The sequence below is a fragment of the Lithobates pipiens genome, unplaced genomic scaffold (genome assembly GCF_037356315.1).
Source record: "Lithobates pipiens isolate NorthernLeopardFrog02 unplaced genomic scaffold, aLitPip1_a1.2 Scaffold_18, whole genome shotgun sequence".
In the NCBI taxonomy this organism is placed as follows: Eukaryota; Metazoa; Chordata; class Amphibia; order Anura; family Ranidae; genus Lithobates; species Lithobates pipiens.
Genome location: NW_027507758.1, coordinates 135,521,542 through 135,534,468, shown reverse-complemented (window position 1 = coordinate 135,534,468; position 12,927 = coordinate 135,521,542).

Sequence of the window (12,927 nt, the reverse complement as noted above, 5' to 3'; positions counted from 1 at the left end):
GTACTAAGTGCTGGGCAAGGATTAAATTACCGTCTTCTGGTAGCATGCAGGTAAGTCAGGCTGCAGTTCTCTGATACCGCCTAGGCCCAGCTCTTATATTTGTTGGAGAGAGAAGAGATCTTTCTGTTGCTGCTTGTTTACTGTCAATTCACTGGTTGGGCTCAGACAGACAGATAACTAATACGTAATAAATACCTACTTTTTTTATTTCTATTGCCAGTTTTTTGTTGATACACTGCCTATTGGTGTTGTATATTTCTGTATGAAAACTCAATAAACGAAAAGATTTAAGAAAAAAATATATAATAAATAAAACTTAGGACTGGATGGTAAGTACCGTATATACTCGAGTATAGGCCGACCCGAATATAAGCCGAGGCCCCCAATTTACCCCCAAAAAACTGGAAAAAATTATTGACTCGTGTATAAGCCGAGGGTGAGACATGCCTGTCCATCCCTGTGTGTCCGTCCATCCCTGTGGGTCCATCCATCCCTGTGTGTGTGTCCATGCATCCGTGTGTGTGTGTGTGTCCATGCATCCGTGTGTGTGTGTGTGTGTGTGTGTGTGTGTGTGTCCATGCATCCGTGTGTGTGTGTGTGTGTGTGTGTGTGTGTGTGTGTGTGTGTGTGTCCGTGCAGCCTACCTGTGTCCAGCCTGCCTGTGTCCGTCCAGCCTGCGTCCCGTCCAGCCTGCGTCCCGTCCAGCCTGCGTCCCGTCCAGCCTGCGTCCCGTCCCGGCCCGTCCCGTCCCGGCCCGGCCCGTCCCGTCCCGAGCCGAGCCTCCGTCCTTCCTCTTCGTCGGCGGCCATTCTAGGATTCAAAAGCCGCGCCTCCGTCGGTGATAGGCGGAACACTCAATTTCCTACTGACTGCTGTTCCGCCTATCGGATGTCCGTGATAGGCGGAACACTCAATTTCCCAGCAGCCTGTGTTCCGCCTATCACGGGCATCGTCTCATCCTCGTCCGTAGTACGAGGATGAGACGATGCCCGTGATAGGCGGAACACAGGCTGCTGGGAAATTCAGTGTTCCGCCTATCACAGGCGAAGGCGGAGCCGGAGGCGCGGCTTTTGAATTATAGAATGGCCGCTGTCTGTCTGCTCGACATGCTGATCGAGCGGGCAGACAGCGATGACTCGAGTATAAGCCGAGGGGGGCACTTTCAGCCTCAAAAAAGAGGCTGAAAATCTCGGCTTATACTCGAGTATATACGGTAATACAAATCTTTGCAAGATAAAATAAGGCAAAAATATACATTTAAATCATGTATTTATTTATTTGCTTAGAATTCAGCTATCTGTCCAACTGAATCAGAGCTTTGTGCGCCATATATTTTAAAGTATGTGGTTATTGTAGATACTGTTTCCTAGGTTTGTATGAATATACTAGCACAATTCAAACACCATTTTATTTAAACTTTTATAAAAGTCCCTGTACCCTGTCTTCATGATAGGCAATCATCTGGGTTCTTAACTGCCCATCTGGCATGTTTTTGGTAGCCAAAAGCTCCCTCTGCTGTGGGCATCACAATACTTTGAGAATGTAATACATGAAACTTCCTAGCAACCCTCCCAGTCTCCAGACAGAATGCTTTAGTCATGTGGTGCCAATGGTTCCTTCGAGGTGAAGGGTAGGGTTATCTCACAATTGCCGACCATTGTCTACTAAAGTCTGGGCTTGCCTTGACTTAAGTGTTTTAACATTATTTTAATTTGGAGACCTTGATTTGAACTCCAAGCAACGGTCACAATTGTTAAAAGCCAATATATTATACGCTAAGCCACCAAGCCTACTGGATCATTTTAATGCAGAAGAAAAACACACATTAAGCTGCTCCAGGAACACTGCCAACATGAATACAGTACATGTTCAGCATTGGGCACTGTGGCAATCCATGCTGTTCTTCATTGACAATTCAAGGGACAAACAATGACCTGATATTTACCAGCATTATTACTGGCAAGATGACAAATCAGTCACTTTCTCTGCTGCAAAGGAGCATTTGGAAACATAAGTGTTCAAGACTGTTATGTGTTGTTTGTGGTATTTTTTAGCATATGCAGCACAGTTATAAATGTAGGGCATATATTACATAATATGAGCTGTTATGCAGCTAATATTACTGTCCATATAATAAACATCCGTAATGCTGGCTATAAACAATCCTAAACAGAGGTGTAACTAGATTCTTCAGGGCCCCGCTGCAAGAAACATGAAGGGCCCCCTGACCCCCAGCTGGGGGCCCTTCCTTCCGAGCCCGGGGTCCTTATCTCAGAGCCTAGTGATACAAAGCCGATTGAAAGTGCGACCTTTGCGACCCTGGTAGTTCCGCCAATAGTGTAGGTAGGAGTTTATTTTATTTTTTACCTTTTTTTTTTACAATATTATCTTTTCCATTTTCTTAGGAGCCACATTGGGGGGCTTTGGTGAGATTCTGGACCCTTAACATGTGATCAGCTGTCAACCAGTGACAGCTGATCATGTGATGTAAACAAGTCAGTAATCGTCTTTTTTTTTCCTCAAGGAGGCAGCATGAGGAGAAAAAAAATGCAGATTACCGGCTTGTGTAAATGAGACATTGGCCCCACACACGGAGAGCCACTGCCGCCTTATCAGTGCCCACCAGTGCCACCTATCAGTGCCCCCACGTGCCACCTATCAGTGCCCACCAGTACTGCCAATCAGTGCCCATCAGTGCCTCATAATCAGTGCCACCTATCAGTGTCACCTACCAGTGCCTATCAGTGCCCATCAGTGTCACATATCAGTGCCCATCAGTACAACGTATCAGTACCCATCAGTGCCCTTCAGTGCTGTCTATCAGTGCCACATATCAGTGCACTCCTCCAGTGCCACCTATCAGTGCCCCATCAGTGCCACCTATCAGTGTAGCCTTATCAGTGCCTCCTGATTAGTGCCCATCAGTGCCACCTATCAGTGCAGCCTTATCAGTGCCCTCTGATTAGTGCCCATCAGTGCTGCCTTATCAGTGCCTATCAGGGAATCTACCAGTGCCCATCAATCAATTTTTTCTGTCTTTTTTTGTTTGTTTAGCAAAAAAAAAAAAAAATTCCTTTAGGTTCAGTGTAGCATGACCACTCAATTTTTATTCAAAGAGTGATAGCACTGAAAGCCAAAAATTGGCCTGGGCAAGAAGGGGGTTTAAGTGCCCAGTAAGCAAGTGGTTAATAAACCACATGTACTGTATATGTTGGATTTGTGGTGTCAGAGTTATAATTGCGCTCTATAGATGAAATAAATATCATTAGCATTTCTATGCTGAAAAATGTACTGTATGTTAAAAAAATTACTGATAATATTTAATTATCTTCACAACTATCTTTTGTTTTGAAAGAATAAGCAAATATTTACTGTATATAAATTTTTTGTAATTAAAATAATATTTGAATGACAAACACTAACAGATTCAGACATTCCCGCTTGATTCAGCTGTGCATAGGTGCTGCAGAAGGTATTCACTGTTCATTTTTTCAGAATATCACAGTTGGGAGCAGGGTTAAGAATGAACAATGGGTGCAGGGCTCAGACTTTCTGCTAGTTCAATTTCAAACTATAGATCTTTGAAAAAAATGTCAGTAGTTAACTGAATATTTCAGTCATATAGCCTCTACAGGCTCCTTACCGGCAGAATCCCTACAAGCCACTATCACTACTATTCCAAAACCGGGCAAACCACGCGATGACCCTACCAGCCACAGGCCCATCTCCTTACTGAATACTGATACTAAATTGTTTGCTAAAATCCTTGCTACACGACTCTCTGACATCATCCCATCTTAAGTGCATAACGACCAAGTGGGTATTGTAGCTGGTAGACAGGCTTCATTGTATAAGGTCCGGATTTCCCACAAGGCCACCGAGGCCAGGCCTTGGGGCATCAGTGGTGCAGGGGCGGTGCCCCTCCTGCGGCGATTTCTTGGCTTTCGCAGCCGCCCCCCACAATAACATAGCTCCCGGCGGGCTGGGTGCTGTGATGAAGGTAGTGCTGTATACATTGGTGCGATCTCCTCCTGACTGTATGTGTTGCCCCCCCATATATGCTGTCACTGTGAGCCGGGGCTCCTCCCCTCCTCCCTGCAGTAGGAGCGCTGAAAATATATATTGGGGGGCATTGGTTTTCTTGTTTTTAATAAAGGGGTTGCCAAAAACTGTGTGTGTTTTTATTTCTTTTTGACACCTTTTTGATGAATGAATAGGCCATAGTCAATCACAAGGGGGGGCAGAATCTGGGGGCCCCCTTGTTAAAGGGGGCTTCCAGATTCTGATAAGCCCCCTGCCCAGAGACCCCACAACCACAGCCCAGGGGTCTGTGAATCGGGAAGTGGCCCTTGTCCCTGTCAACATGGGGGCAAAGTGCTTTGGGTGGGGTTTGGAGTGGGTTTCCCCTTAAAATCCATTGGAGGGACCCCCACGCTGTTTTATTTAAAAAAAAAATTGCTATGCCGGCAATGGTACTGTAATGGTAGTTTTTTTTTTTGCATTGGTACATGCCCCCCATACCCTTTTTATGGCTAATAACTTGCATATAAACCTTAAAAATAGGGGCTTTTGATTTTTCAAATTCGGGTCCCAAAGGCTTCAATGGGGTTTGGGGTTTGGTCAGAACTTTTTTGCGATGTTCGAGAATTATGGAGCAAACTGAACCTGGGGGTGTTCAGCCCATCTCTACTAGGCATTAGGGATGAGCTTCGTGTTCGAGTCGAACGTACGTTCGACTCGAACATTGGCTGTTCGTGCGTTCGGCGAATTCCGAACGTTTTGGCCGTTCGCGTCAAAATTCGAGTGACGCGCGCGCGGACCACAATGCACTGCGTTGGCGCAGTGCATTGCTGCCCGATGATTGGCCAAGCATGCACTGTGACCCCGCATGCTTGGCCAATCGCAGCGCCGGCAGCGAGGAGAGCTATGATTGGCCACAGGCAGGATGCCTGTGGCCAATCATAGCTCAGGCTGTGTAGTGCACGCCCCACACTATATAAAGCCGCCTTTAAGGCGGCCTCCTGTAGTGTGTTACTTTGCATCTGAAGCAGTGGGTGTTCTGTGTACCTTCAACACAGTACACACCAATCGTTTTTGGCTGATTTCCTATCTTGCTGCTGTGTAGTGGTTGTTGTCTGTGCCCTGACTGCAGTATACACCACTATATTCACCTCACCTATATAGCTAGTGATCTAGCTTTAACCACTTAACAACTGCCCATTGCCGATTAACGGCTTCAGGGCGGTTGTTTAACTCAGAGAGGCCGTTAATTAACGGCCTCCCAGAATTCTGCTCTCCCGTGCCCCGAGGTGTGCGCACTCGAGAGCATCCGCAGGACCCGGCGCATCACGGTAAACGGGCGCTCATAGCGGCCGTTTACCACGTGATTGCTCCGTCAAATGACGGAGTGATCACTTGGAAACAAACCGGCGTCATGTTATGACGCCTGTTCCTCCCTCCCCTTTCTGTACCGATCGGTACAGCGGAGGGGAAAGAGATCGGTGTCAGCAGCGATGTGGGCTGCATCTGCAGTGCCCACATCGCTGCTCACCAAATTTAACCCCTCAATTCCCTGCCAATACTCTGCAATACCAGTGCATACTCTGCAGTACCCTGCCATTACTCTGCAGTACCCCGCCATTACTCTGCAGTACCCCGCCATTACTCTGCAGTGCAGTACCCTGCCATTACTCTGCAGTGCAGTACCCTGCCATTACTCTGCAGTACCCTGCCATTACTCTGCAGTACCCCGCCATTACTCTGCAGTACCCCCCATTACTCTGCAGTAACCCCCATTACTCTGCAGTACCCCCCAATACTCTGCAGTACCCGCCATTACTCTGCAGTACCCGCCATTACTCTGCAGTACCCCCAATACTCTGCAGTACCCTGCTATTACTCTGTAGTACCCCGCCAATACCCCGCCAATACTCTGTAATACCCTGCCATAAATTGCCATACCCAGCCATACTCAGAGATACCCAGCCATACTCGGTGATACCCTGAAATACCCAGCCATAGACGCCCCCCACCCCTCACCGCCCTCCGGTGCTTCTACCAACTCGCCAGTACGATCAAAGCCAGAATCTTTTTTTTATTTTTTATTTCAGGCTTCCCAGCCTAGAGGTGAGATGTGGGGTCATATTGACCCCCCAGATTTCACTGTAAAGAGGACCTGTCACCCCATATTCCTATTACAAGGGATGTTTACATTTCTTGTAATAGGAATAAAAGTGATCAAAAATATATTTTGGGGGAAAAAAATGTCAAACTAAAATAAATAAAGTAAAATGAACAATAAAAAAATAAAATAAAAATTAAAGCGCCCATGTCCCCATGTGCTCGCATGTGCCACACATGTGAGGTATCGCCGAGAATCTTAGAGCGAGAGCAATAATTCTAGTCCTAGACCTCCTCTGCAACTCAAAACATGTAACCAGTAAAAAAATATTTAAAGCGTCGCCTATGGGGATTTTTTAAGTAGCGACGTTTGGCGCCATTCCACGGGCATGTGCAATTTTGAAGAGTGACATGTTTGATATCTATTTACTCAGCATAACTTCATCTTTCACTTTATGCAAACATTGGGCTAACAAGTGGTTAATAATAGAGCTTGCAGTCAGTAGTGTTAGGAGATAGTGCGTGCTGTCTGCGTGCTCTGTACCCAGTACATACCGCTATAATATAGGGCAGGCCCCTACTTTCAAACATCCAACTTACAAACATCTCCTACTTGCAAACGCAAGGAGACAGCAGCAAGTGAGATGAAAAAAGATGGACGACAAAACAAATTATACAGGGGTGATAACCCTTCCCTATGTTTTCCAAAAAGCTTAAAGATATTTTTTTTGACTGGAGCTACACTTTAAAAATGTACCGGTTGAAAATGACAAACAGATTCAACTTAACACAACAAACCTACACAGTCCCTGTCTTGTTTGCACCGCCTGTATACTGCTGTTCTGAGTATATAGGGCCTGGGGGCCACACGCATTTCCTTTTTTTTAATATGGGTACGGGGTTCCCCTTAATATGTGTACAAGACCCAAATAGGCTGGTAATGGGCAGGGAGGGCTACCCATGCCATGTTTCTCAATGATTTTCAACCATATTGCAGGAACCAGATATAACATTAAAACCGCAAGCAGTTTTAAATGGTGTTATTTCCGTTTAATGTCATTTTGTGCAGGGACTGTTCTAAACACGGGAAACACGTGGCACTTCACAGGCATACTACAGACACCCCCCAGGCACCATATTTAAAGGAATATTTCACTTTTTTTTTCACTTTAATCATCATTAAAATCAGTGCTCCCGCCAAAATGGTAGTTTTTAAAACTTTTTTTTGCATTGACCCATGTCCCCTGAGGCAGGAGGCAGGTCGCCAAACCCTTTTTAGGACACTATCTTGCATATTAGCCGTTAAAATTAGCATTTTCCAATTCGAACGTTCGAGTCCCATAGACTTCAATGGGGTTCTAACGTTCGTACCGAACGCGGGGGTCGTTCGCAAGTTCTGGTGCGAACCGAACCGGGGGGTGTTCGGCTCATCCCTACTAGGCATAAGGAAAGGGAGAACAACTGATGGGAAAAACTGTCCACCCTCCGAAGATGGTTGCCTCAGTTTTGAGCTTTTTTGTTTAAACAGGTAAAGCATTTGTGTGTGTGGAACGTCACCATGCAATCCTATGCTATAGATGTTAACTCCAAAGCACCCCCTATTTTATCCCATTTGTCATATCTGCTATTTTGCACTGTACTGGAGGCATAATTAGAATTTTACAAGGCTGCAAAAGAGAGAGAGTAAGCAGGTTTTTATTTTGCAATTAAATTAAAGTGCTTGTAAAGACAGAAGTTTTTTTTTTATCTTAATGCATTCTATGCATTAGGATAAAAAGCCTTCTGTGTGCAGCAGCCCCCCTCAGACCCCCTAATACTTACCGGAGCCCCATCTAGATCTAGTGATGTTGTAGGAGAGACTTGGCTGTCTGGGACTCTCCCTCCTCATTAGCTGAGACAGCAGCGAAGAGCCCATTGGCTCCCGCTGCTGTCAATCAAATTCAGTGAGCCAATGAGAAGAGAGAGGGAGCGGGGCTGTGCTGTGGCTCTGTGTCTGAATAGACACACAGAGCTTTGGCTCGGGTGCCCCCATAGCAAGCTACTAACAGGAGGGAGGGTCCAGGATCGCCAAAGATTGACCCAAGCAAAGGAGGATCTGAGCTGCTCTGTGCAAAACCACTACACAGAGCAGGTACAGTGCCTTGAAAAAGTATTCATACCCCTTGAAATTTTCCACATTTTGTCCTGTTACAACCAAAAACGTTAATGTATTTTATTGGGATTATATGTGATAGACCAACACAAAGTGGCATATAATAGTGAAGTGGAAGCAAAATAAATGGTTTTCAAATTTTTTAGAAATAAATATGTGAAAAGTGTGGCGTGCATTTGTATTCAGCCCCCTTTACTTTGATACCTCTAACTAAAATCTAGTGGAACAAATTGCCGTCAGTAGTCACCTAATTAGTAAGCTGTTAGTAAGTAGAGTCCTTTTGAGTTCTACCAAGTTCCAGCTGAAAAAAAGCCCCTGCATACAGTTAATACAGTGCACACAGCAAGCACATGTAGTAGTGAATAGGGATGGGCGAACGGTTCAGCCCAAGCATAAGTTCGGGCCGAACTTTGTTTGTTCGGATGTTCATGAAAAATCAAGTGTGTTAATTTTAAAGGCGTATATGCAAGTTCTTCCTCCATCTTCCTCTGCTTCTTCCTCTGGTCCTCTGGTTCTTCCTCCAGTCTTCTCTATCTTCCTCCGGCATCTTCCTCCGGCTTCTTCTTCCCCACTTCATCCTGCGGACGATCTGCCTCAATGGAAGGCTCCCGCTGTGTGACGCTTCTGTTCTTTTGACAGTTCTTCTATAACAGCGACTTCCCTATAGCTTTCCCGTGGTGTCGGGGGCGGAGTCACCTGTTTAATTAAACAGATGATCCCACCCCCTCTGACACCATGGGGAGGCCAAGGGGAAATCTCTGTGCGTCAGAGGGGGCGGGGTCACCCTTAATATTCATAGCAGACCCAAAGGGCCTGGTAATGGACCAGGGGAATCCCATGCGCTTTTTTCAATGATTTTTATCTATATAGCCGAGACCCGACAATTCATTACAGCCACGATCAGTTTTAAATGACAATTTTTCCTTTAGAAATGTCACTTTGCTGTGGTACTGTTTTAAACATGAGGAAAATGCACCACTTTACAGGCATACTATAGACACCCCCCACGCACGATATTTAAAGGAAAATTTCATTTTTATTGTTTCACTTTAAGTGTTAATCATTATTATTTATTATATTATATATTATTATTATATATTATTATTAAAAAAATCACTGCTCCTGAAAAAATCATGGGCTTTCGGTGGTTATATGTGAATGATGCCTGAGGCCACAGACATCATTCAGATATCGGCGTTTTCAGCCAGCGATTCCCTGCACCATAAGAATGATCATAGCGGCTGTTCCGCCACTTGATCATTCTTACGGGCGGCAGGACGGGACAACCCCCCCTCCCGCCGCCCTCCGGTGCTTGTATCGGTCACAGGATCCGCCAGCCCCCGCAAGTTACCATAGAGATTTCCGGCAGACCAGATCGTCCCCGGAGTCTCTATGATCGTTCGGAGGTCGGGCGCGATGTTATGACGTCACGCCCGGCCTCTGTATTCAAATTAACGGCGCCGATTTGGCTAGGAAGCCAGGATCATTTTTTTTTTTTTTTTTATTCTTCCCAGCCTAGAGGTGAGATATGGGGTCTTATTGACCCCATATCTCACTGTAAATATGTCCGATCGTGCCATATTCCTATTACAAGGGATGTTTACATTCCTTGTAATAGGAATAAAAGTCATCAATTTTTTTTTTTTTTAAGTGTCAAACTAAAAAAATAAAAATAAAATTAACAAAAAAAAAATGTAAAGCGCCCCTGTCCCTGTGAGCTCGTACATAGAAGCGAGCGCATACGTAAGTCCCGCCCACATATGAAAACGGTGTTCAAACCACACATGTGAGGTATCGACACGAACGTTAGAGCGAGAGCAATAATTCTAGCTCTAGACCTCCTCTGTAACCCAAAACATGTAACCAGTAAAGAAAATTAAAGCGTCGCCTATGGGGATTTTTAAATACCAAAGTTTGGCGCCATTCCACGAGCGCGTGCAATTTTGAAGCGTGACATGTTGGGTATCTATTTACTCAGCGTATCCTCTTCTTTCACATTATGCAAAAATATTGGCCTAACTTTACTGTTTTTTTGTTTTTTTTAAGCATGAAAAATCTGAAAAAAAGTGTTCGAAAAATTGCTGCGCAAATACTGTGCGAGATAAAAAGTTGCAACGACCGCCATTGTATTATCTAGGGTCTTTGCTAAAAAAAACATATATAATGTTTGGGGGTTTCTTTGTAATTTTCTAGCAAAATAATTAGGAATTTTACATGTAGGAGAGAAATGTCAGAATTGGCCTGGGCGCGAAGTGGTTAAAAATAAAAAATTTGCATTGATACATGTCCCCTAGGGCCCCAAACATTTTTAATGGAATAACTTGCATAAAAGCCTTTAAAATGAGCACTTTTGATTATTCATGTTCGTGTCCCATAAACTTTAACCGTGTTCGTGTGTTCTGCCAAATTTTTTGCCTGTTCGTTATGTTCTGGTGTGGACCGAACCAGAGGGGGGGGGGGTGTTTGGCCCATCCCTAGTAGTGAAGAAAATAGTTTGTGTGGACCAGGTTGTCTCAAATTAAGCACTTATCCATTACTAAAACATGGAGATCAGCTTTAAAGAGGGATTCCACCTACAAAAAAAATATTAAAAGCCAGCAGCTATAAATACTACAGCTTCTGACTTTTAATAAATGGACACTCACCTGTCCCGGGGTCCAGCGATGCCAGCAGCCGAGGCCGATCGATCGCTCGGCTCTCGGCTGCTGCCGCCACCATTCTAGGTGAGGGAATCAGGAAGTGAAGCAAATCGGCTTCACTTCCCGGTTCCCTACTGCGCACGCGGCAGGACAGGAAGAGGCATAGACTCCCACGGGAGTCTATGCCCGGAAGTGGGTGTAAATACCTGTCTTTGACAGGTATCTCCACCCCCCACCCCCCTCCCCCCTGAAAGGTGGCAATTGTGACACCGGAGGGGGGAGGGTTCCGATCAGTGGAAGTTCCACTTTAGGGTGGAACCCTGCTTTAAATAGGCTGCAGTTTAAGAGGGACAGATCAGGCAGATTTTCATCAAGAAAATTTAATTTGAGTGTTTCAGAGCAAAAAAAAAAAAAAAGAATTACTGTACAGACTTGGCGCAGGCAATGTAAGCAGCTTTAATAGGGCACAATTTTAGAGAGAGGCACTATAGTGTATTATTTGGAGTATAATCCTAGCTTTCATTTATTTGCACCCAAGTTTCTATTTGAATAGGTACCTTAGCAGTGATTTATAACTGTGGAAATCAACATTACAGGATCATTTGTTTCCAGAAGAAAAAAAAAATAGTATTGAAGTGAGTGAGTGTTCCAAGAATCATTTTTTTGCACTCAAGCCCCAATTTGAATTGGAGCACCAACAGCCAATTTGAAATTTAGAAATTAACTTTACAGTGGTATTTAGTCTCAGAAATAAACAACACAAAATATTGTAGTGAGAACATTTAGTTCCAGTTCACACTGGGGCAACCTGTCAGGTGACTTAGCTGCCTGACAAGTTGTGCTCCATGGAGTGCAATGGTGCAACTGTTCTAATGTGAGCGACTCAAGTCACTCTGACTTAGAAAAAGATTCCTGTACTACTTGGGGCCGACTTCAAAGTGGCTTGCATTGACTTCTATTAAAGAAGTTGTTTGCAAGCTGAGGTCGCGCTGTGTGAGGTGGCTTCAGAGTCGGACAACTATGAAGCCGCCCCAGTGTGAACCGCCACTTACCGTTTTCATTTTTTGTCGCTTTCAAAACCCAATTTGAATAGGATCCCCAGCAGCTATTTGTTAATGTGAAAAGCAACATGGCTTTATTATTTATCCTCCCAGTTATACTCACAGTTTTAATTTATTTGCGCTCGAGTTACAATTTTAATAGAACCCCTAAATTACATTTGTAACTGTGAAAGTCAGAATTTCAGTATCATTTGTTCCCAGAAAAAAATAACTCCCCAAATATCATAATCGTTATGTTCCCAAAATGTTTAATTTATTTGCACTCAAGTGCCAATTTGAATAGGGCCCTCAAAAGTCATTTGTAACTGTGGAAATCAACATTACAGTATAAAGGTAATTTATTTTCAGGCAAAACACCTCAAATATTGTAGTGAGTACATTCTGAAAATGTATTTATTTGAGCTCAAGTCCCAATCAGAAAGAAACCACCAACAGCGATTTTAGAAGTAGACATCAACAGTAGAAATTACGGTATTATTTATTCCCAGAAAAAAACACCCCAAATATTGTAGTCAGTATATTCTCTGATTTCATTTATTTGCAATCAAGCCCCAATTTGAATAGGACCTCCAACTGCCATTTTTCTACTGTAGAAATCAACATTACAGTGTAATTTATTCTTAGAAAAAAAGACACACCAAATATTGTACTCAGTACATTCCAAGAATTAATTTATTTTCACTCAAGCCAAATCTAAATAGCACCCCCAACGATCATTTGTAAATGTGGAAATCAGCATAACAATATAATACAAAGACACCCCAAATATTGTAGTGAGTACGTTCCAAGAATCAATTTATTTGTGCTCAAGCACCAACTGAATAGGACCACCAACAGCCATTTTAATCAGTGTTCCCAAGAGCTTTTGTTCATTGTGTGCTGCAACAGATATGGAGTAGATAGGCAAAGCTCATGGAAGGCAGCGAAAGTTAAATGTTTATGTTGGTGCTCAGTG